The sequence below is a fragment of the Mesoplodon bidens genome (assembly GCF_964165515.1).
Source record: "Mesoplodon bidens genome assembly, chromosome: X".
In the NCBI taxonomy this organism is placed as follows: Eukaryota; Metazoa; Chordata; class Mammalia; order Artiodactyla; family Ziphiidae; genus Mesoplodon; species Mesoplodon bidens.
In genome coordinates, this window is record NC_138163.1 from 94,037,193 (window position 1) to 94,063,414 (window position 26,222).

The 26,222-nt window shown below is 40.2% G+C and overlaps 1 protein-coding gene and 1 long non-coding RNA gene across 10 annotated transcripts in view; one reads left to right on the forward strand and one right to left on the reverse strand.

Moving 5' to 3' along the window:
- Nucleotides 1-1,024: 1,024 nt before the first annotated feature.
- On the reverse strand, nucleotides 1,025-9,693 carry LOC308608477. The gene is made up of 3 exons (XR_014014174.1): nucleotides 9,604-9,693; nucleotides 9,284-9,347; nucleotides 1,025-1,392 (listed from the first exon to the last, which is right to left on the reverse strand). It is a non-coding gene; the product is annotated as an uncharacterized lncRNA (long non-coding RNA).
- Nucleotides 9,694-9,783: 90 nt separating this feature from the next.
- Nucleotides 9,784-26,222, forward strand: part of HUWE1 (HECT, UBA and WWE domain containing E3 ubiquitin protein ligase 1) — a 143,634-nt gene continuing 127,195 nt past the window's right edge. For 6 of the 9 annotated variants that reach the window (XM_081221600.1, XM_081221606.1, XM_081221607.1 and 3 more), the window contains exons 1-3: nucleotides 9,784-9,867; nucleotides 10,067-10,168; nucleotides 15,986-16,122. The gene's annotated coding sequence lies outside the window, so the exon portion shown is untranslated. Of the gene's footprint in view, nucleotides 9,868-10,066; nucleotides 10,169-12,335; nucleotides 12,543-12,711; nucleotides 12,731-14,089; nucleotides 14,178-15,985; nucleotides 16,123-26,222 lie in introns of those variants that run through there. The other 3 variants (XM_081221602.1, XM_081221601.1, XM_081221603.1) reach the window with 3 other exon arrangements.

Here is a 26,222-nt window from a genome sequence, read left to right on the forward strand (position 1 = left end):
CAGGAATTTGGTTTTTGATAGAGGGAAAGAATGATCTGTTCAATTAATGCTTAGGGCCCTATGAAAAATACTAATAAGTAATTAGTATTACAATGGAATAATATTCACCTATGAAACATACCATTGTTAGAACATTTAATGACTAAGAAAAATGTTTACCAAAAAAATTCCAGAAAATTAAAGAGCTAAATCTATAAAATTCTAAAATATTACAAGGAAATATAGAACAATGTTTCTAATCTTGGAGTAGAAAAGTCTTATACAAAATTCAAACTGCAAAAGCTATAAAAGAAACCATTGATAAATTTGAATACATTAACATTTAAAACATCTATACTCAAAAAGATCCCATAAGCAAAGCTTAAAAATAAGGAAAAGTCTGCAAAAAAATTTCCCATACCTGTAACAAAGATTTATATCCAGACTACATAATTTAATAAGAAGTCAAAAAATCCCACTGGAAGACAGATAAAAGATATGAACAGGCAAAGTCACCAAACAACAAAAGCAAATGGCCAAAAAATCATATGAAAATATTCCTTAACTTCGATAATAATCAGGGAAATGCAAATAATGAGACATTTTTCAACCATCACATTGGTACAACATTGAAATGATTGGTTAATACCAGCATGGATAAAAATTTAGGGAAATGGTTATTCTTATTCACTCCTAATGTAGGTGTAAACTGGGTCTTTCTGCATGGCAATTTGGCATTACCTATTAAAATTCCAAAAAGTGCTGTTTGAGCCACCTATTTTACTTCTTCATATTTATCTTATAGAAATATTTTAGCATAGCACTGTTAATAGTAAAAAAAAAGCACTGTAACAGTATAAGATTGAAAACAATTTTGTATCTATCAATAGGTTACTTATCAATAATTAACTCTAGTACACTCATTCAATGGAATACTATGCAGTACGTAAAATGAATGAGGTAGATTTATATATACTGACATGGAAGGATCTTCAAGACATAGTAAGTGAATAAAGCAATTAGAACAATACATAAAATAGGATGCCATTTATATTTTTAAAAAGTAAAAAACACAAAACAAAGCTATGTATTTCTATATGTGTATGTAAGAGGAACTTTACATTTTTCTGTTTTGAGTGTTTTGCAATAATGTATTCATTCATGTGTAATTAGGCAAACATTTTTAAAATGAAAAAAGAACAAAAACGAAACTAATTACATGTTAAAGAAAGGAATGCCTAATGTTGCCATTAAAATTGTTACAGGGCTTCCCTGGTGACGCAGTGGTTGAGAGTCCGCCTGCCGATGCAGAGGACATGGGTTCGTGCCCCGGTCCGGGAGGATCCCGCATGCCATGGAGTGGCTGGGCCCGTGAGCCATGGCCGCTGAGCCTGCGCGTCCGGAGCCTGTGCTCTGCAACGAGAGAGGCCACAACAGTGAGAGGCCCGCGTACCGCAAAAAAAAAAAAAAAAAAAAAAAAAAAAAAAAAACTTGTTACAGACAAATATTTAATGGCATGACAAATATTCACTAGGTTATTAAATAATAACATGCTATGATAGTGTTTTTGTTTAGAACAATAAGGACATATGTAATGCATAGAAAAAGGCGGGGAGGACATAAAACCAAAACATTAAGAGTGGTCCTCTCGAGACTTCCGGGTAAGATGGCGCAAGAGTAAGACGCGGAGATCACCTTCCTCCCCACGGATACACCAGAAATACAGCTACACGTGGAACAACTCCTACAGAACACCTACTGAACGCTGGCAGAAGACCCCAGACCTCCCAAAAGGCAAGAAACCCCCCACATACCTGGGTAGGGCAAAGCGGAGAGATCCCCACACAGAGGATCGGTGCCGAGCAGCACTCACCAGCCCGAGAGGCTTGTCTGCTCGCCTGCCGGGGCGTGCAGCGCTGGAAGCTGAGGCTCGGGCTTCGGTCAGAGCGCAGGGAGAGGACTGGGGCTGGCGGCGAGAACTCAGCCTGAAGGGGGCTAATGTGCCACAGCTAGCCGGGAGGGAGTCCGGGAAAACTCTGGAGCTGCCGAAGAGGCAAGAGACTTTTTCTTCCCTCTTGGTTTCCTGGTGCGCGAGGAGAGGGGATTAAGAGCGCTGCTTAAAGGGGCTCCACAGACGGGCGCGAGTCGCGACTGAAAGCGCGGAGCCCAGTGATGGGCGTGGGACGCTGGGGCTGCTGCTGCCGCCGCCAAGAAGCCTGTGTGCGAGCGCAGGTCACTGCCCACACCGCCCTTCCGGGAGCCTGTGCAGCCCGCCACTGCCGGGGTCCCGGGATCCAGGGGCGGCTTCCCTGGGAGAACGCACGGCGCGCCTCGGGCTGGTGCAACGTCACGCCGACCTCTGCCGCTGCAGGCTCGCCCCGCACTCCGTGCCCCTTCCTCCCGCCCGGACTGAGTGAGCCAGAGTCCCCAAAGAGGCTGCTCCTTTAACCCTGTCCTATCTGAGCGAAGAACAGACACCCTCCGGCGACCTACACGCAGAGGCGGGGCCAAATCCAAAACTGAGACCCAGGAGCTGTGAGAACAAAGAAGAGAAAGGGAAACCTCTCCCAGCAGCCTCAGAAGCAGCGGATTAAAGCTCCACAATCAACTTGATGTACCCTGCATCTGTGGAATACATGAATAGACAACACATCATCCCAAATTGAGGAGCCCGGAGTCAGTGCTGTGCCTCTGAGGTGGGAGAGCCAACTTCAGGACACTGGTCCACAAGAGACCTCCCAGCTCCACATAATATCAAACGGCAAAAATCTTCCAGAGATCTCCATCTCAACACCAGCACCCAGCTTCACTCAACGACCAGCAAGCTACAGTGCTGGACACCCTAAGCTAAACAACTAGCAAGACAGGAACACAATGCCACCCATTAGCAGAGAGGTGGCCTAAAATCATAAAAAGTCTGCAGACACCCCAAAACACACCACCAGACGTGGACCTGCCCACCAGAAAGACAAGATCCAGCCTCATCCACCAGAACACAGGGACTAGTCCCCTCCACCAGGAAGCTTACACAACCCACTAAACCAACCTTAGCCACTGGGGACAGACACCAAAAACAACGGGAACTACGAACCTGCAGCCTGCAAAAAGGAGACCCCAAACACAGTAACATAAGCAAAATGAGAAGACAGAAAAACACACAGCAGGAGAAGGAGCAAGATAAAAACCCACCAGATCTAACAAATGAAGAGGTAATAGGCAGTCTACCTGAAAAAGAATTCAGAATAATGATGGTAAAGATGATCCAAGATTCTATTTCCCAGATCCAAAATCTTGGAAATAGAATAGACAAAATGCAAGAAACAGTTAACAAGGACCTAGAAGAACTAAAGATGAATCAAGCATCCATTAAAAACACAATAAATGAAATAAAAAATACTCTAGATGGGATCAATAGCAGAATAACTGAGGCAGAAGAATGGATAAGTGAGGTGGAAGATAAAATAGTGGAAATAACTGATGCAGAGCAAAATAAAGAAAAAAGAATGAAAAGAACAGAGGACAGTCTCAGAGACCTCTGGGACAACATTAAACGCACCAACATTCGAATTATAGGGGTTCCAGAAGAAGAAGAGAAAAAGAAATGGACTGAGAAAATATTTGAAGAGATTATAGTTGAAAACTTCCCTAATATGGGAAAGGAAATAGTTAATCAAGTCCAGGAGGCACAGAGAGTCCCATACAGAATAAATCCAAGGAGAAATATGCCAAGACACATATTAATCAAACTGTCAAAAATTAAACACAAAGAAATAATATTAAAAGCAGCAAGGCAAAAACAACAAATAACACACAAGGGAATCCCCATCAGGATAACAGCTGATCTCTCAGCAGAAACTCTACAAGCCAGAAGGGAGTGGCAGGACATAATTAAAGTGATGAAGGAGAAAAACCTGCAACCAAGATTACTCTACCCAGCAAGGATCTCATTCAGATTTGATGGAGAAATTAAAACATTTACAGACAAGCAAAAGCTGAGAGAGTTCAGCACCACCAAACCAGCTTTACAACAAATGCTAAAGGAACTTCTCTAGGCAAGAAACACAACAGAAGGAAAAGACCTACAATAACGAACCCAAAACAATTAAGAAAATGGGAACAGGAACATACATATCGATAATTACCTTAAATGTAAATGGACTAAATGCTCCCACCAAAAGATACAGATTGGCTGAATGGATACAAAAACAAGACCCATATATATGCTGTCTACAAGAGACCCACTTCAGACCTAGAGACACATACAGACTGAAAGTAAGGGGATGGAAAAAGATATTCCATGCAAATGGAAACCAAAAGAAAGCTGGAGTAGCAATTCTCATATCAGACAAAATAGACTTTAAAATAAAGACTACTAGAAGAGACAAAGAAGGACACTACCTAATGATCAAGGGATCGATCCAAGAAGAAGATATAACAATTGCAAATATTTATGCACCAAACATAGGAGCACCTCAATACATAAGGCAAATACTAACAGCCATAAAAGGAGAAATCGACAGTAACACAATCATAGTAGGGGACTTTAACACACCACTTTCACCAATGGACAGATCATCCAAAATGAAAATAAATAAGGAAACACAAGCTTTAAATGATACATTAAACAAGATGGACTTAATTGATATTTATAGGACATTCCATCCAAAAACAACAGAATACACATTTTTCTCAAGTGCTCATGGAACATTCTCCAGGATAGATCATATCTTGGGTCACAAATCAAGCCTTGGTAAATTTAAGAAAATTGAAATTGTATCAAGTATCTTTTCCGACCACAATGCTATGAGACTAGATATCAATTACAGGAAAAGAGCTGTAAAAAATACAAACACATGGAGGCTAAACAATACACTACTTAATAACGAAGTGATCACTGAAGAAATCAAAGAGGAAATTAAAAAATACCTAGAAACAAATGACAAGGGAGACACGACGACCCAAAACCTATGGGATGCAGCAAAAGAAGTTCTAAGAGGGAAGTTTATAGCAATACAATCCCACCTTAAGAAACAGGAAACATCTCGAATAAACAACCTAACCTTGCACCTAAAGCAATTAGAGAAAGAAGAACAAAAACATCCCAAAGTTAGCAGAAGGAAAGAAATCATAAAAATCAGATCAGAAATAAATGAAAAAGAAATGAAGGAAACGATAGCAAAGATCAATAAAACTAAAAGCTGGTTCTTTGAGAAGATAAACAAAATTGATAAACCATTAGCCAGACTCATCAAGAAAAAAAGGGAGAAGACTCAAATCAATAGAATTAGAAATGAAAAAGGAGAAGTAACAACTGACACTGCAGAAATACAAAAGATCATGAGAGATTACTACAAGCAACTCTATGCCAATAAAATGGACAACCTGGAAGAAATGGACAAATTCTTAGAAATGCACAACCTGCCAAGACTGAATCAGGAAGAAATAGAAAATATGAACAGACCAATCACAAGCACTGAAATTGAAACTGTGATAAAAAAACCTTCCAACAAACAAAAGCCCAGGACCAGATGGCTTCACAGGCGAATTCTATCAAACATTTAGAGAAGAGCTAACACCTATCCTTCTGAAACTCTTCCAAAATATAGCAGAGGGAGGAACACTCCCAAACTCATTCTACGAGGCCACCATCACCTTGATACCAAAACCAGACAAGGATGTCACAAAGAAAGAAAACTACAGGCCAATATCACTGATGAACATAGATGCAAAAATCCTCAACAAAATACTAGCAAACAGAATCCAACAGCACATTAAAAGGATCATACACCATGATCAAGTGGGGTTTATTCCAGGAATGCAAGGATTCTTCAATATACGCAAATCAATCAACGTGATACACCATATTAACAAATTGAAGGAGAAAAACCATATGATTATCTCAATAGATGCAGAGAAAGCTTTCGACAAAATTCAACACCCATTTATGATAAAAACCCTGCAGAAAGTAGGCATAGAGGGAACTTTCCTCAACATAATAAAGGCCATATATGACAAACCCACAGCCAGCATCGTCCTCAATGGTGAAAAACTGAAACCATTTCCACTAAGATCAGGAACAAGACAAGGTTGCCCACTCTCACCACTCTTATTCAACCTAGTTTTGGAAGTTTTAGCCACAGCAATCAGAGAAGAAAAGGAAATAAAAGGAATCCAAATTGGAAAAGAAGAAGTAAAGCTGTCACTGTTTGCAGATGACATGATACTATACATAGAGAATCCTAAAGATGCTACCAGAAAACTACTAGAGCTAATCAATGAATTTGGTAAAGTTGCAGGATACAAAATTAATGCACAGAAATCTCTGGCATTCCTATATACTAATGATGAAAAATCTGAAAGTGAAATCAAGGAAACACTCCCATTTACCATTGCAACAAAAAGAATAAAATATCTAGGAATAAACCTACCTAAGGAGACAAAAGACCTGTATGCAGAAAATTATAAGACCCTGCTGAAAGAAATTAAAGATGATACAAATAGATGGAGAGATGTACCATGTTCTTGGATTGGAAGAATCAACATTGTGAAAATGACTCTACTACCCAAAGCAATCTACAGATTCAATGCAATCCCTATCAAACTACCACTGGCATTTTTCACAGAACTAGAACAAAAAATTTCACAATTTGTATGGAAACACAAAAGACCCTGAATAGCCAAAGCAATCTTGAGAACGAAAAACGGAGCTGGAGGAATCAGGCTCCCTGACTTCAGACTATACTACAAAGCTACAGTAATCAAGACAGTGTGGTACTGGCACAAAAACAGAAAGATAGATCAATGGAACAGGATAGAAAGCCCAGAGATAAACCCACACACATAAGGTCACCTTATCTTTGATAAAGGAGGCAGGAATGTACAGTGGAGAAAGGACAGTCTCTTCAATAAGTGGTGCTGGGAAAACTGGATAGGGACATGTAAAAGTATGAGATTAGATCACTCCCTAACACCATACACAAAAATAAGCTCAAAATGGATTAAAGACCTAAATGTAAGGCCAGACACTATCAAACTCTTAGAGGAAAACATAGGCAGAACACTCTATGACATAAATCACAGCAAGATCCTTTTTGACCCACCTCCTAGAGAAATGGAAATAAAGACAAAAATAAACACATGGGACCTAATGAGACTTAAAAGCTTTTGCACAGCAAAGGAAACCATAAACAAGACCAAAAGACAACCCTCAGAATGGGAGAAAATATTTGCAAATGAAGCAACTGACAAAGGATTAATCTCCAAAATTTATAGGCAGCTCATGCAGCTCAATAAGAAAAAAACAAACAACCCAATCCAAAAATGGGCAGAAGACCTAAATAGACATTTCTCCACAGAAGATATACAGACTGCCAACAAACACATGAAAGGATGCTCAACATCTTTACTCATTAGAGAAATGCAAATCAAAACTACAATGAGATATCATCTCACACCAGTCCGAATGGCCATCATCAAAAAATCTAGAAACAATAAATGCTGGAGAGGGTGTGGAAAAAAGGGAACCCTCTTGCAGTGCTGGTGGGAATGTGAATTGGTACAGCCGCTATGGAGAACGGTATGGAGGTTCCTTAAAAAACTACAAATAGAACTACCATATGACCCAGCAATCCCACTACTGGGCATATACCCTGAGAAAACCATAATTCAAAAAGAGACATGTACCAAAATGTTCATAGCAGCCCTATTTACAATAGCCCGGAGATGGAAACAACCTAAGTGTCCATCATCGGATGAATGGATAAAGAAGATGTGGCACATATATACAATGGAATATTACTCAGCCATAAAAAGAAATGAAATTGAGCTATTTGTAATGAGGTGGATGGACCTAGAGTCTGTCATACAGAGTGAAGTAAGTCAGAAAGAGAAAGACAAATACTGTATGCTAACACATATATATGGAATTTAAGAAAAAAAATGTCATGAAGAACATAGGGGTAAGACAGGAATAAAGACACAGACCTACTAGAGAATGGACTTGAGGATATGGGGAGGGGGAAGGGTAAGCTGTGACAAAGTGAAAGAGCAGCATGGACATATATACACTACCAAACGTAAGGTAGATAGCTAGTGGGAAGCAGCCGCATAGCACAGGGAGATCAGCTCGTTGCTTTGTGACCGCCTGGAGGGGTGGGATAGGGAGGGTGGGAGGGAGACGCAAAAGGGAGGGGATATGGAAACATATGTATATGTATAACTGATTAAATTTGTTATAAAGCAAAAAATTTTAAAAAAATAAATAAATAAATAAAAAACTTTAATCAAAAAAAAAAAAGAGTGGTCCTCTCTAGGTGGTAGGATTATAAATTTTTAATCTTTTGGTATCTTCTTTATGCTTTCATATAATTTCTGAATAGTCTACAATTAAAAAAAATAGAAACAACAGGTGTGTGTGTGTGTGTGTGTAGGGGGATATTAGTTGAAATTAGGACTGCAAAAGGAGTGGAGCTGGCAAGAGAACTAAAGGGTGCTGCAGACTGAAATTAAAACTAGAGTTGTGGGGTATGTGGGATTTTAGAATTAGGAGTTGGGGAACTAGACTTTATGGGGCCTAGGAATTGACAATAGAAATTTAAGGGTTAGAATTAGGAGTAGAGACCATGGATTATTAGAATTAATTCAGATGGTGTGAGAGATTGTAATTAAAATCAAAGTCTGCATTAAATTAAAAGGTTTTTTGAAAACTATAATGGCAATATCGGTGAGGGTATGGGAATATCTGAATGAACTGGAATTCTCATGTATTTCTGGTGGGACCCTAGCTACTTCATTTCTACAAATTTCTCGAGAAGAGTCTCAGAAATATCCAAATATTTAGTTACATCAAATTTCATACCTGTATTTTTTATAATTAAAAAAGACAAACATCGAGTCTTGGTTAAATAATTAGCATTACAATGGAGTAACATTCACCCATTAAAAATAGCATTGTAAGAATATTTAATGGGTCAATCTACCTCAAATGGGCCTCCATAAAACTGAGATTATACACAAAATTTTATGTGTAAATATATATATTTGGCGGGCAGTGGATCCATTCATCAGATTCTCAATTTGGGGCATTAACCACTGCTCTGGAGGGCTGGAATTAGAACCGGAGGGTACAATTACAGTTTTTATTTCCTCTATGTCTCAAGAGTACTTCAGATAGTGCTTTTGTCTCTATACTTTACATGCTTTTTGTTAAAAATTCAAACCTTACTGAAGTATCTAGAGTTTCGAGTCAAAGCTCCCTTCTTCTGCACCCCAGAAGTAAAGCACGGTTAATAGTGGTAACTCTTACCTGATCTTTTTTATTCTTATGCATTCACAGATGTAGATCCTCTATAAGCTCTTTGCCAATCGCACTGTCACCCCAAATAATACCAAGGAGAAAAAGAGAATGTTTATTGAGGTCTCACTACCTCCCTAAAGTAAGGGTTTACCTGTGTAAACTCACTATGGTAGGCGCCCCCGTCATCTCCCGCCCTCCACACAGTGTCCCCGCTTGCCCTCTCGCCCCCCATTCTTCGCTAGGCAGCTGGAGAGATTAATTTTTAAACGTTAGTCACATCAAATCACGTCACCCTTCAGCGGTTTCCATCGTGCCTCGAATCAACTCACAATTCCTTAGTGACCCTACTATCCTCTACGGTTGGGTTTGCTGGGCCTGGAGTACCTCAGGCGCGGTCCCCCGTAGGGGACCCGGCTTCACCGCGGAGGGAGTGCCCTCCCAGGGGGCAGGGGCGGGGCTTCTCGAGCTGGGGGCGGAGCCTCAGAACGAGTGTGAGGAGAGCCGGAGGGGGAGGTTTTCGGCGGAGGGCGAGCGAGGGGAGCTGGTCTGAAGCAGGGCCGCGGACTCGGTACGCTCCTGGTAGTGCCGCTGAGGTGAGCGTCTTCCTCCGGGCTGGGGGGCGGGCTCTGCTCTCGCCGCCGTCCTCTGCTTCTCGCTGGGGGATGTTCCCACGGGACCCTGCGCTGAGGCGCGGAGGTGGCGGCCTTGGGGAGCCTACGGAAGAGGCTGGTGAAGGAACCCGGCGGCCTGCCTCAGCCCTCCCTCAACCCCGCCTTCTCTCCCCTCCCCCAGGCCTCGGCCGGCGCCAGTGAAGAGAGCTCGCCGCATCTCCTGGAGGCAGCCCGGCAGCGGCCGGCAGTGCGGCGAGAGAGCGGCCGACAGTGGGGATGCGAGGTACCGGCATTAGTCGTGGCCAAGTGGCCCTAGAGAGGGAGTAAAGGCCGGGCCTGCGGCGTTTCTCTCAGGGGTTCGAGGAAGGCGGCCTCAGAGGAGGGGGAAGATGAGGGGGCTGGCAGGCAGGCTTCGCGGGTAACTACTTAGGCGTCGTATATGTAGGTTTTGGTATCTAAATGGTACTACACACACACGCGCGCGCACACACACACATTCATTTCGGCTAATTGCTTTTTAAAAACTTAACAATATGTCTTGTAGATCTTCCTATATCAGGGAATCTAAATTTATCTCATTTATAAACAGCTGAATTGTATGATTGTACTACAGTTTATTTAACTATTTCCCGATTGATGTACATTGGCTTGTTTCCCTTTTGGGGGAGGGAAGGGGCTATTACAAGCAATGCTATAATGAATGGGCTTGTGTGTGTGTGTGTATATATATTTCATGTATGAGTATTTCTGTAGGAGAAATTCTTAGGAGAGTAATCGCTGGGTCAAAATGTTTATGCATTTTGAATTTTGATTAATTTGTCCAAACTGTCTTCCCAAAAGGCTATACTAATTTACACTCTTCAATGTTGTGCGAGAATGCCCATTTTTCCACAGTTGTGCCAACACAAATTATCATCAACCTTTGTAATTTTGGCCAATTTAAAGGGCAAAAAATGGTATGTCATTGTTTTCATTTGCATTTCCCTGATTACTTGTGAAGTTGAACATATTTTTTATTTGTCCGATTACAGAACTAAATAGGCAAATATCGATAGTTTTCCTATCTATAAGCAGTAAGCATTTCGAAAATTTAACACTAAAAAAAACCCATTCACAATAGCAAGAAAAAAGAATAAAAATACCTAGAAGTAAACTACAAAACTTTATTGAGGAATATAATGAAAGAACGTTTACATACGTGAAGAAGGGGATACTGTGCTTCTGTATAAGAAGGCTCAATTTTGTAGTGATGTCCATTTTTTTCTGTGTTGATTTATACAGTTCATGCAATTTCAATAAATATACCAAGTGTTTGGAACTTAATATGATTCTAAAGTTCATCCAGAAAAAATATGGCTAAGAACAACCGAGAAAATATTTTAAAGATAAGTAAATATGGGGTATTTGTACTACCAGATATTAAAATGTACTCTAAAGGAACATTATATAAATTAGAATAGACAGAACAATGCATTAGAATAGGAAAGCCCACAAATCGAGCCAGATTGGCTCCCAAGATTTATTGGAGAAACATTGTTGGCTAGACGTGGAAAAACTGCCATATTAAAAGCTTCAAGCACGCACTCCCCCCCAACCCACCCCCTTGGAAGCTTGAATTTTTCCTGAAGGCAGACCTCTTTGTTTGGAGAAAACCACTTTATTGGATCTTTTGGTTATGCCAAGGTAAAGCCTCAGGAGTTAAAATTTGTGGCTTTGGAGCTAGAACTAATGATATGAGCCTTTAGTTAGATTAAGATGGATTCAGTAGCCTGCAGTGCGGCGAGGGAAGGAGTCTGAATATTATCGGTCTTAAAAAATTTTTTTCCGATCTAATGGGCCAAAAATGTTATGTCATTGTTTTCATTTGCATTTGCGTGCTTATTGTGAGATAGAACGTCTTTTATGTGTTAGTCCAAAATAATATGTGATTCCTGGAGTCAGGTAACAATGGGAGATCTATTGCTCCTCTTCCAGAATGGAGTTTGGTTAATTGGTACAGCTCCGCCCGGAAGCGTGAGAATAAACAGGTTGACTTTTTAAATTTTCCTCAAGCACTAGGCTCTAGACACCTTAGATCGGGGGCGGAGGCAGTTTTCAGGACATGGCCGAGATTTGGCGCTGAGCTGTGTCATCGCGAGGTTTGGCAGCCAGCTCCGCAGTGGGTCGGAAACCTCGTGGTAGGCGAGATCCCTGCAGGACGGGAGGTTCCTCCCTTCCCCTGAAAACTCCCAGTCATTTTCATGGAGCCCCGCCTCTCTCCTTTTTAGGAGCGTGCCCCAGGTCTCGCGAGATCTCGTATTTCCTAAAGACGAGGCGCGGGCGGCATCCTGCGGTGAATTCGAAGGTCTCGCGGAGACCGAGACGTGTTATCGCGATAGTTCTGACCGCGCATGCGCGAGCCGGCGGCGGCAGAGTGGCTCCGCCCCTCGGCTCCGTGAGTTTGTGCGTCATTTGCTTTTTGCTTCGCGTAGGGTGAGAGCGGAGCCGTAGCGACTTCGGCTTTGGTGGGAGGAGGGGTCTGTGAAGGGCTGGGCTCAGGCTGTTCCCGTCGGGTAGAGGTTCTCGCGGGATCGCGCGGAGGAGGCTGCGGTTCGGCTACAGACTGCAGTAGCCGCGGAGGCGGCGGCAGCGTCTTCGACTCGTGCTGTTCCTAGCCGGTGAGTTCTCGCGGGAGCGGGGTTACGTTCTCTTGGAATCCTTCGGCGGTGGCGGAGGTACCTCGGGTGGGGGGTGGCAGTGACTAGGGTCGGTTTGCCTGCTGTTAAGATGGCGGCGGAAGCTGATGTCTGTCCGGCCAGGACCCGGGACTGAGATGTTGGCTGTTCGTGTTTGTGACATCTCTCAGGTACCCGACGTTAAGAAGGTGACGATTGGCGAAAAGCCGAGGTGCCGATAAGCCGAACCTGAGGCGAAGACCACTCCGTCTGTGGTCGGTTGAGGCGACACCATTTCCCGGGCCTCAACCGCGTGTGGGCCCGCCTTTACCCCACCAATCGGTCAACGCCTCCGTTGTCGCCGCCGCAGTGGGCGGGTTGGGAAGGGTGGGGGACGGGAGTCCTGGAGTTCGTTGGGGAGTGGGGTTGGGGGTTAGATTGGGCAGCGGGGGAGATGGGACCAACCTACGATGACTGATTTCCTCCTCCTACCTTTTTGTGGGCTCGCCTCGGTTTTCCGCTCCTTCGGGGCCCAAGTGAATCCTCTAGTTTTTCTTGAGTTGAGGTGGGCTGTACTTCCCCAACTCCCATGGTCTTTGAACTAAGATAGAGCGGGTCAAGCTTTGGTGCCTCTGACGTATTCCTTCCCCATTCTCCCCTAATTCCACCGTCCCTTTGAATCTTCCTCATCTACATGGATATTTGAGGCTCGTATTTAAGAGGGAGAGTCAAAGCTTTTCCCTGTCATCCCCTCCCCGGTCCTGTTAGGCAGAGCTTAGCCCAAGTCTCCTAATCCGTCCCGCCCCCGCCCCCCCCAATTGATCCACTTGACACAGGCGTTGACTAGAGACCCTTTCCTGTTTCCTGCAGTTAGTCCGTCTTTGTGGATGGTCATAGTAGCCTTCAAGCCTGTATGACCCTGATCGGAGCACAGGGCACTGATTTCTCCAGCTCTGCTGCTCAACCATTTTTAAGTGGAACAATGAATGGGATTGGTGGTTGGATGATTGCAGTCTTTGTGACCTCTTCGTTCTCAGGGCCGTTAGCCTTTCCTTCCTCATAAACACCCACTCCCCCCCCCCAAAAAAAAGGGGAAAAAAAACTTTTAAAAAGGCTGTAGAGAATAACCCTCCAGTGAACTAACTTTTTGCTCTTCTTCCCCCCCCACCCCCCTCCCCGCCCATCTCCTTTGCAAGCTTGGGAACCGCCCCTTTTCCCTGCCTTGCTCTGAGTTCCTGTGGCCTCTTGGTCTGGACATCTTTTTTTGCTGCTAACCACCTCTTACATGTTTCTCATGTAATCATTAAGGATTTATTACTTCTTCTATTCCCCGCCCCCACCATGCTGTTTTTCTGGGAGCTGAATCCCCTAGAGAGAAAGGTAGCCTCCTGTCAGTCTCCACTACATTTACCCCCACCATGTGCTGGCAAATAAAATAGCTTTGGTAGATTACGTCTTGCCCCTCAATCATTCCCCTGTTGTACTTTTTTTCTCCCCCCGCCATTCCACAATTACTATAGACAATTCCCTATCATTTGTTTCCTTTTTAGATTACATGTTCAGCATTGTTTTCTCTTAGCCCCGGAGTTGTGTATATTGAGGAGACACCAACATTTCCCACTCAAGGGAGGCAGCCTGGTATGGTAGAAATACTGTGTGCTTTGGGTTCACGTCAGACTTTGTGACCTTGGGGAAATTACTTTTCGTATTCTCAGTTTTTCATCTGTATAATGGGGACAGTAGCTCTTAATAGTTGTTAGAATTAAACAATTTATAAAGTGCCTGGCTTATGGTAGGCATACAGTAAATTGTGGTTACTTTTTCTTGGTGTAAAAATACGTTGGCAGATGCACCTGTGTCATATGGTAGTTTTATGACCTGGGAAAGAAGAGATTTTTGTTTAAAGAAACAGTTAAAGAACTGTAAATTTTTAGTATATTTCTAGGCCAGTCCTATCATTTTTGTATATTTCCCCCCCCCTCGTAAGCCAAACTTTTTATCTCCAATGGTTTATTATGTTTGAATGTGATTCCTACCTATGTTTCTGGTCTAGGAATTTTAATGCAAAATCACCTTCCTGGAATGACCCCTGGCCATAATGTTCCTGTCAAGAACCACACCCAGGTGTTCTGCCTTTAGGAAGAGATGTTTCATCCCTTGCCTACTCCCTCCTTCCACTCCTTCAAAGTCAGTCTGTCCTGTCATTCACCCTATGAAAGTAATGAAATTTGGTGCTGTGCTTTTCACAGTAAGAAAGAGAACATCTGCTAGCTAGTTTTTAAGTGTTCATACTGCTTTTCCCCTACCTCCTTTCTTTGGTCCCTCAGATCAGTGTGGGGATCTGTCATTTGGGCTTACCTGAGCAGGATAATTCCTATCTGAGAGGATTTAGAAAGGTTGTTTGGGATACCAAGCTTCTTTTCCAAAGTGAATTACTGACAGTTCTTTAATACACTATCCCCTGTTGTGTTTTTGCCATTTGATATTTTCCAGCACTCTTACTAAGTAGAAGTTACTGTATTCAATTGGATGTTAGTTTTCCTTACTGTTTATATTTTAATTAGACCAATATTAAAGTGAGTGCTTTTTTCTAATTACCTTGGATGGATGATGGGGTTTGAAATAGGAATATGATGGTGAAAAGTTTACATAGGATTAAAATTTTGCCATGGGTAACCATCTGTGAATTAACTATATGCAGACACTGGTTTTGCGCTTTAGGGTTTGCTTTATTTAGTTTGAAGTGCTTTGGAGGTAATGCAATTTTCCCCCTTTTTATTGGGAGGACTAGAGATCGCTTTCTGTTTTGAGATTTTGCCTTGGTGTTCTTCACAATGGGTCAAGTACTGATTAGAAATTAAACCTTAACTTGAGTTTTGTCATTCGGAACTAGAATAAATCTGGGAATGATAATCTAGGTGTGACCTCTAAAAGGTTTAATTTATTCTAGGTTGGTCTCTGAGAGGGGAGGAAGGAGTGGCAATACCAGTTAAAAACTGTCTAAGGTTCAGTGGCAGAGTTCAACCTGAGTTTCCAGGGTATTTATCATTTGTTTCCCAGTATGGCCAAAAAAGCATGTATGAAGGTGAAAAATAATTTATGTGTGCAGTTTTTTTCACAAAAAATTCAACGTTGTTTTACTGTCAACAAGGATATAACTTTGTCTATAAAATAATCACTATTCCCTATAATTTCATTGGAATTGAGAGCTGAGTTTTCAGGGGTGTTGTCTAAATGTCAAAAGAATTGCTTTAGCTTTGGTTCTGAATTCTTGTTGCTGCTCAAAGCAGGTCCTAAAAAATGAAAATTGATATGTGAGGGTTATTGCTTAAGAAATAATAACTGTGATTATGTTTGAACGTTGATATAATCGTTAGCTCCCCCACACCCTAATAAATGTGTTGTGTATCTCTCCCCCTCCTTTTTTTTTTTTTTTTTTTTTGTAGGTCCTCCAGTAGTCTGACCTGAGTGGGTTAGCACTCCAGAGGAACCAGCAGACCAACTTGGTCAGGAAGGTTCAGGAAGCTGTTGGAGCAGTGTTGGGATTTCCTACCAGGATGAGTATGATTGGCTGTGATTTTAGGTTAGTTTTTGTGGATCTTTGTGGGTAGTATTTATATTTTACTTCCTAGAATGGAGATGGTGGGGGTGTATGTATTTCCATTCTGTAATTGAGCTACTTTGGTTTCTTCCATTGTCTGGATCTGATGTGGTACTGACTGTTTCTTGTGTTTAAGTGGAGCTCATTACTAAATTAAAATTTAAATGAATTCTGTCTGTACATGATTTTTTAAATCACTCTAAGCATCATTCAAAAAATAAAATTGCAATATATTATGTCTAACCAATTTTTTGGAATTTTTTGAACATATGAAAATTGGATAATATAATGATCCCCCTGTGTACCCATCACCGGCTTTAACAGTTGCCAACTTGCAGCCATTCTTTTTCATCTATACTTCTACCCACTGAGGTGAGGCCCCTTACTCCCTACCCTCTGGATTATTTTGAAATAAACCCCTGCTGTTCTCTTTTTATTTGCAAAATATTTGTATCTAAAAGATAAAGGGCTCTTTTAAACATCAAAACCATTACCACAACTCAAAAAATTAACTGATTTTTTTTCTTTTTCTCACCGTATTGCACTGGCTAAGACTTTCAGGATGATAAAAAAAAAATTAACTGATTTTTTAAAATATCAAATATGAAGCTAGTGTTCAAATTTTAGTTTGAATCAGGATCCAAAGAAAGTCCATTTATCACAGAGGAAGATTGATATCTCTCTTAAATCTCTTTTAATCTGCAGGTTCCCTCCCTTTTCTTTTTCTTCCAATTTATTTGTTGAAGAACTTGTCCTGTAGAGTTTCCCCCACATTTGGTGATTACATTCTCAAAGTGGTATCTAACCCATTCTTACTAAGTTAAAGACCCTGGAGGACCCCATTATAATGGAACAATGGCAGTAATCTCCTGTATCCCAGTTGGAGTTGATACTGCTGGCCTAGGCACTATCCCAAAATAACTAGTCATGGGTTCCTTTTTCTGTGGCAGAGTCTGATTTAATTGATACCTGACTTCAGTTCCATGTCTTGGCCCTGCTTACTGCTCCACATGAAAAGTAGGCCTCCTTGTGGAAGAAGCTAATGTTTCCTAGATAATGACCTGATTGTGCCTTTGGGGTTTTTCATTATGGTTTCAATTTCCTTAGGTAGTTTAGTTATTTTTATACTATCTTATAATGTTGCTTTTTATTCTTTTGATGTTGGTATCTCAGCTGCTCTGACCCATAACTTCTAGGCTTTTAAGACTTAGTAATGAGTTCCTCTGGCTGTAATACAGTTTTTGAAATGGCAATACTAAACAGTTTTTGAGAGCTTCCACTTAGACATCCTGATTTTCAGCTATTATACACAACTGTAGTTTTCCTGTTGTTATTTATTGTTTCATTTTATTTCTTCTGGAAATGCTGTTCCCCCAGCATAGAGTCCTTTAAACTGTTCATTTATTTCCTTGTTCAGCATTGGCCATCGTAGGATCTACTGCATGTCCCTTCCATGGTCAAAACCTGAGAATGGAAGTTGGGCACATATGCTCCAGTCAGCCTTTGACTTAAGCACACGTTGGGGGCAGAGCAGGGCCACTTGTGCCTACCTTTGAAATGAGAGTGATTACAAGTTGAAGGGGCAGAGAAGGTTAGAGGTCATGAATGAAAGTTTCTGAGGTGTTTAGATGAAATATGATTGTGAATCATCAGTGCTATGGATCATGAGTTCAGGCTTTTCAGTTCTTTGTTCATTAATGGAGAAATCAGACCCTTAGTTGTAAATTGACTAAGTATTAAAGAAGTGATTTCTTGGGAATTACAGTGAAATCCATTTGTCCAAGAAAATAATTTGAGCACATTATGTATAGTGATTAGACATTTACCCTTGTTATCCTGAGTTTTCTGTAGTTAGGAAGTTTGAACAATATCGCTTAAACCTTGTAATCCTGAGTTTCTGAAACTAGGATAACTAGAGTTTTGGGAGAGAGCTTTGCACACAGTAGACATTTCAATATTTGAATTGTTTCCAGAATTACAAGTTTACAATGGAAATCTATTGCTTCTTTTCCCTTTTGTTGTGTTTTCAACCATGGATTCAAAGTATTACTGAAATGCCAGAAATGGTTGCTTTGAAAATATTTGCCTTTCACATTCTATGTTACCTCTCTTGCAGTTTGATTAAATTGTTAAAATCTGATGTGTAGCTGTAATCATATTTGGCTGCTTTACAGTGATCTCACTATCTGTAAAGTTGATAGTAACAAGCAATTGGGTGTTTTGCTATATTGTTCTCTGACTTGTTTCCTCAATGACCGGTTACCAGATGTTTATGTGTTAATGTCAGGGATAATTCAGCTCAGATTCTTTGGAAGCCCTCTCATTTGATGTGTCATAAGGGTTGAGTTGCTAAAACTTGATGTACTTGTTGACCAGCTTGGTACAGAAACACTTTCAGATAGTGAAGGAGTGGTTCTCTCTGAGTAAAACAGCTGTAGGTTTTGTTTGGGCTGTTAACCTGAGCATTTTCAACTTCTGGTTAAAAGTTTTAGTCATTTGGCTTTAAAAATTACAGTGGTGACATGGATTAGTTCCAGAATGTGATTTTACCGAAAATTGGAATTTCTTTCAACTTCTTATTAATATATCTTTAAATGGAGATTGGTATTGTAGATTGATTCAGTTTGGATTGCTGACTGGACTAGGTGAATGTGAAAATTCTTTTTCAACTCTGAGATTCTGATTGTATAATCTTAGATATTGAAAGAAAGCAGTTTTTCCTTCTCAGTAATCTTTAAGTAGTGACTGAAAGGGACAAGGAGTAGGGAGATGCAAATTATTCTGGAATGACTTTTTAGTATAATCATTTAGATTTTAAAGATTGGTAAGTGTGAACATACTGCCATGAATTTATGTACCATCTTTAGCATAACACAAATTTTAAGTCCTTATAATTAGGTACCAAGATAATTGCTCTGGAAATACTTGGGTATACTGTATTTGGTGGCTGCTTATATTTTGGAACACATTTGGAAGATTGCTTTAATGATTACCTTATTTGCTACAGTTATTTTCTTATTTTCCTGTCTTTATAGTGAGGTGTATTTTTCCTGGTCTTTTTAATTTGTTTTTCTGGCCACACCACACAACCTGCAGGATCTTAGTTCCTTGACCAGGGATTGAACTTGGGCCCTTGGCAGTGAAAGCGTGGAGTCCTACCTAACCACTGGACCACCAAGGAATTCCTGTCTTCTGGTCTTTGCTTTTTTTGTTTGTTTTTAAACTTCCCCTACTAATTTTCTATTACTGCATTCTGCTGATTGAATTCTTATAGGTGGAAAGAGCTTTCAGCACAGTGATTAAGAACCCAGACTCCCTGGGTTCAAGTTCCAACTCCATTGCTTATCAGCTGTGTCATCCTGTGAAAATTACTTAACCTATGTGCCACAGTTTTTAATCTGTAAAATGGTAATAATAGTGTTAACCTACCTCATAGGGTTTTTGAGAAGTTTAGCTGAGTTAATGCATATAAAGTTCATAGAACTTTAGGGAACATCACAATCACCTAGAGGGCTAGCTAAAACACTGAGTTTCTGATTCTGTAGGTCGGGGTGGGGGTGGGGGCTAGATTTTGCATTTCCAACAAGTTCCCAAGGAGATGCTGGTGTTAATGGTCAGGGAACCAGTAGAATAGAACAGTGCTTGGCACAAAGTGTTAACTTTTTATTCAGGACTACTTTCCCAGTCCCTGAGTAAAACACTTGACTCTTCAGTGCTGATTAGTACTGCCTTCAGCTAGAAGCAGTTTTGAAATCCTTCATTGCAAATGTGGTCCCCAGATCAGCGTCAGCACCATCACCTGGGAACTTGTCAGAAATGCAGATTCTCAGGCTCTACCCCGGTTTTATTTTAAAAGTGTGTCTTGACTTAATTGAGGTGTCTTAGACTTTTATTAACAGCTTTATTGAGGTATAGTTCACATACCATACAATTCATCCATTTAAAGTATACAGTCGTTTTTATTTAGTACGTTCATGGTTGTACAACCATTACTACACCAATTTAGAACATTTTCGTCATCTTTAAAGGAAACCCAGTGGCCATTAATCACTCCCCTTCTCCTTTCTCACAACCAACCACTAATCTATTTTATGTCTCTATAGATTTGCTTATTTGGGGCATTTCATACAAAATGGAATCTTACCATATGTGAGAAACTTTAATGTGATTAAAATGTTTTCCTTTTATTGTTAAAAAAATAGAAAACAAATAGGAAAACTATCCCCAAACAAATTTATGGTTTAATAAATTATCTTAAAGCACTTTTGTTACTACCACCCAACTCAAGAAATAGAATTTTGCCTGTCACCCTAGGAGTCCCTCCATGTGCCCATCCCCATCACAGCATCCTCCCTCCCTCTGGAAAGTAACTACTGTTCTGACTTTATAGTAGTCACTTCTTTGCATTCTTTTATGGTTTTAATCATACAAGTGTGCATCCCTGGACAGTGTAATTTACTTTGTCCATTTTAAAAAACTCAATTTGTCTTTTAAGTATCTGTAGCTTCCCTTTCTTCCTTTTCTTTATACTTTGTCTATTGACGAACTCAGGCCATTTGACCTGTAGAATTTCCCAGACTAAATTTTGCTGATTGCATACTCAGTATAGTTCAATATGTTCTTCTGTCCTCTGTATTTCCTAAAAATTGATAGCTACATCCAGAGGCTTTATAAATTCAGATTCATTCCCTTTGGCGGTGGTGTGTTCATTTACATTTGTTAGGTTGTAGTGGTCTCTTGGATTTTTTTTTTTTTGTTAACAGCTACTGCTGCCCAAAGCTTAGATCCATTATTAATTCATTGGGAGTTGCAAAATGGTGTTTTAACTCTCATTTTCTTTTCATGTATTGGCTGGAATAATTTATAGTTTATATAAGAAAGGCAGAATAAATGCTCAGATTTTAAATTTTTTTCTGGCAACTTAACTAGTTCTGTCCCTTTGGACAAGTTAACCTATCAGTTGCTTCATCTGGGAAAAATACCTTATTTGTGGGTTTATTGGGGTTAAATGTGAAAATATAAGGTGTTAGTATACTGTAGGTGGTTAAGTATATGGTAATTTCTTTAACATACTATTTCACTTAACCCCTCTGACAGCTCAAAGATGGGCAGTCACGGTGGTGAACTGATGGCCAGTTAGCAAAGCCTGTCTGGATCCTTCAAGGCTGTGCTTAAGGAGGAATGGTATTTGTTCTTTGATCATTTGGGGGCTAAGTCTCTGGCCAGTGATAACTGAACGCTCCACCAGAGTAGTTTTTCGCTTTGCCAAGCCTTTGGAGTCACATTCATACCCCCTGAAGGGTCTTACCCAGTTCTATGGTGGTGTGCAGTACATTGATTGCCTTGATCTCCCACCCTCCAGCTACACAGCCCCCTAGTGTTTTAGTTTGTTCAAGGTTCTCCTGTAACCTTAGTAACCCATGATGAGTCTTCCTAATGGTTATCAGTATCACCACTATTAACATACTGGAGTAGCACTTTTTTAAAATAAATTTTATTTATTTTTGGTTTTGGCTGTGTTGGGTCTTCGTTGCTGCATGCGGGCTTTTCTCTGGTTGTGGCGAGCGGGGGCTACTCTTCGTTGCGGTTCGTGGGCTTCTCATTGCAGTGACTTCTCTTGTTGTGGAGCACGGGCTCTAGGTGCGTGGGCTCAGTAGTTGTGATTCGCAGGCTCTAGAGTGCAGGCTCAGTAGTTGTGGCACATGGGCTTAGTTGCTCTGTGGCATGTGCGATCCTCCCAGACCCAAGGCTCGAACCCATGTCCCCTGCATTGGCAGGCACATTCTTAACCACTGTGCCACCAGGGAAGCCCTTGAGTAGCACTTTTAACATTTCATCTATTGTATAAAATATAGCATATGGCACATAGTAAGTCCTCAATAAACTGGAAACCATTGTTGGTTTTGTTGTTGTTATTGTTGTTAATATTATATCTTCTTTTTCCCTCTCACATCTTACTTCTCTTCAGTTCAACAAGCATTCTCTGAGTGTTTCTAAGTACAAGGAGCTAGGGACATACATTAGTATATGAGAAGAATATAAACGTGGATATATCCAGTATCATTGTTATAGATGCCTCTCTCTTTGTATCTATATCTGCTGCCATGTTTTACAGGGACTAGCTTGACTACTCCAGCTTAGAGTGCCTTGCAGTCTGTTGACCTAATCTGGAGTTCCAGTTCCCTGCTTCTCAAATTTCCTTAACTGTCTTGGTGAGGCTAGCCTTAAAAGGAAGTATAGTCTGGAGAAGTATAGATGTCACTTGAATACAACCTCTTACATAGAGCATTTTAGATTTTTGCTTTTCAAAAGTAAAGGCAGACTGCCTGCATGGGTGAATTCACATATCTACCTCCAGCAAAACAAATTACCAGTGGCATAAAAATGGTAGTCTTCTCCATGTCCAACAGAAGAGCTGGATAAGACGCTTATATTTGGTATTGTCTACATCAAACTCCTTATTTTATAGGCACAGGTTTTGGGGAAATGACTTGCCCAAGCTAACATGGCTGCTTAGGGGTGGAGTTGGCCATTGAACCCAGGTTATCTAGTTTGGTATGTTTCCACTTTGCTGTATCTTTCCTTAAAACTGAATTTATTAATCTGTATTTCTAAATATGCCAGCAGGTGTCATCCATAGAAGTGCAAAATAAGTGGCCCCCTTCCTATGAGAAAGTTAACCAAAAAAATGGGGGAAATTTAAGGGAGTAGAAAGGTAAATGAGAAAGTCAGAAGTTCAAAGAAAGCTCAGTTTCTTTTGCCCTTTTGACTATGGTTATTACTTTTCAACATAAGGTCAATTTGGAGCTCTTTCATGGGACAATTCGATTTGGTTGCGTGTTTTCATGCATATTTATGGATGCCTATAAATCTATAGATGTGACTAAATTTCCTGCTTGTAAAACTTTCAAATTAAAGTGATGTTTTCTAAGCTCATCTTTTTTTTCCCTTCCTTTTCAACTGTTTTAAATTATAAAAGTAACGTTTGCTATTTTTAAAAAAGATACAAACAAAATAAACATTTCAGTTAAAAATTAGTACTCCCCCCACAAATGATGATCTCCTTTTATATCTGTTAACAATGTGTACATATTCTTTTATAGCTTTTAACGTTTACATACTATACTTATCCATTTACGTACTATACGTATTTTTATACGTTAGAATATATGGCTGGACTCCATTCTTTTTAATGGTTGCGTTGCATCCCAAAAGCATGAATCTGCTATAATTTCATCATTCCCTGTTGTTGAGCCTTGGAAATAGAATTCATCCTGGGTCAAAGGGTGGTACCCATTTAATTTTTTGATAGGTACTGCCAAAATGACCTCCAGAAAGGCTATATAGAATTGCCATTTCCACCGAAGTGTTTGTGAGTGTCCTTTTCTCCACCTACATTTGCCAAAACAAGATACAGTTGGTCCTTTTAATTTTAACCAGTCTGTTGAGCGAGAAATCACATCTCCTCGTTTTGATTAGCATTTTTGTAGTTACTAGTAAGGATAAGCAAATGTTTATATCCTCTGCAAATTACAAGTTCCCTTTTACTTGGTTTTCAATGATTGTCTTAGTGAGTTTTGGATGTTCTTTGTATATTAGAAACATTAACCCTTTATTTTTCCTGTTGCAGATATTTTCTTTGTTTATGGTTTGGAATTTTTATGTAGTCAAATTCTTTCGTTTATGGTTACTAGGTTGCACATCTTTCTTGGGAGATCTTTTTTGGGGGTGGGGTAGGGGGAGATCTTTTATTTGCCAAGATTACAAGAATATTTCCCTGTGTTTTATCTTCTAATATTTTTTAATAGTTTTTTTTTTAAGTTGGAATTTGGCCAAGTAGCAAACTGGGTTGGTTACTTTTTGCTCTATAGGTTTTGAGAATAATTCAGGTTGTTCATGTTTAATACTTTTAACATTTGTCTTGAACTGAAGGCATAGTATTATAGACAGTGTTTTAAGGGATCTCATTTATTATATTTCCATTTTACGTTTGTTTGAGGCCCAGATTGTCCTAAAGTCACAAAGTCAGTTTGTGTCAGGGAACTAGAGTGCCTTTGCATACTATTCTTACATTTTTAGCAAACACCTTTCAGTTATAAATGTTTTAAAGCAGCAGATTGTTCACATTGTCTGGTTTATTTAAAGAACATTGGAAATGACTATGTGCCGGGCTGTATGTAGTGGTGTTAAATTTACTCAAACAGAGCCAGTTTAGTCTATATGTTGGGACATAATCTTTTTTTCTAAAGGCTTTGTTTTAAAGCTTTCTTATCAGTGAACTAATTTGATCCTTGTAACAAACCTGTGAAGCTGGAATTGTTTTCATCATTCTGAAAGGAGTTTGCTGCTATGTTGATAATTGCTATAAATAACTTATTCTTTTAACCATGTAAAAGAATCTTTGTTCCTTCCAAATTCATTAAAAGTAGCTCAGAATAGTTGAGGTACACTTAAAATTTTTGATTCTTAAGTGGCATGGCCCAAACATTATTTAGTAGACTAACCTTTGGAGAACTATAACTAACTTGAGAGTGAGACCTGGAGCTTCCTAATCTTGTTATCAAAGTTAAGTTTATGTCCGTAATTAAGGCAAACAGTTTGGAGATTAATAAATACTTTATGTTCTTCATATGCGGATAACATGTAGAAAGGCTGGGGAAAAAAACAGCTTTTTTTGGCTCTTGATCCTGTGTGTGTGTGTGTGTGTGTGTGATACCCAGCATAAGATTGCTGCCCTTAGATTAATCTGGAGCTAAAAGAAATAAGATATAATAATGTGGCTTACTCTTTGCCAGGCACAATCCTATGAGATAGACTGTGTTGTTTATTTTACAGAGGTTACTGACTTGGAGTAACTTGTCTGAGATTATACACCTAGTAAGTGGAATTTAAGCCCAGCTTGACTCCCAGGCTTTTCCATTCTGTTGTTGTCCTCTATTTCACTTTTACTTTCTTCCAGTAGTATTCCTCAGTTTCTACTTTTAAATTAAAAAAAATAATAATCCTTATGTATGGTAGCATATAAATACTAAGTTCTCTCTTCCCGTCATACAGATATATCTTTAGTCAGAATATTTCTGTTTGTTTGTTTGTTTGCGGTACGCGGGCCTCTCACTGTTGTAGCCTCTCCCGTTGCGGAGCACAGGCTCCGGACTCGCAGGCTCAGCGGCCATGGCTCACGGGCCCAGCCGATCCATGGCATGTGGGATCCTCCCGGACCGGGGCACGAACCCGTGTCCCCTGCATCGGCAGGCAGACTCTCAACCACTGCGCCACCAGGGAAGCCCCTGTCAGAATATTTTAAGGCATTAAAACCTAGCTTTTATTTAGAAATATACTTAATCTAACCTTTTTATAAAAGGATTGTGCCTTTTCTACCTGTCTTCAGGATACAGAGCTAGAGTATTTTATCCAGGAATACAGAATTCCCCCTTACATAGAGGAGGTTTAATTTTAGAGATGCTGCATATTTCTTTATAAACCTAGGGACATGAGAGAATTGTAGCTGAATAATGCACAAGGGTTGGAATTCTGTTTCTTTGGTTTCCTGTACTGTCTTTATTGTATTTGACAGTGGCCTGTCATGTGGCTTTAAGGGAAATACCATACGCCTGTGTTTCATAAATGAAAGTGAAAACACTGTAGTGGCTAAGCACACGGTGTCTTGGAGATATTTCTGGGGGGTGATAGTTGCTAATGTTTTTCAGGTCACAGATCTCTTTAAGAAGCCAATGAAAGAAAGCTATCAACTATCTTCTCAGAAAAATACCCACATAGGTGAAAATTATCCATAGAATTTTAGGATTTTTGTGGTGCTCCCTCAATATAGGACACAAAGAAATCTAAAGATTTCTCCATGTGTCATTAAGAGGATGTCCAAATTGCTGTTGTTTGTGCTTATATTTCCTAGTGTGTCTGTGTGTATTTTTTTTCCCTAGACCAAAGCATTATGCCCAAAGGTGAAAGCTGGGCTAAAATTGTTTCACTTTCGCTGAAAGTGTACTCTGCTTTATGCAACTTTAATCTCTAAAAATCCAAATTTTTTTAAAAAGCAAGAAGATTATGGTTGGTGTTACATAAGG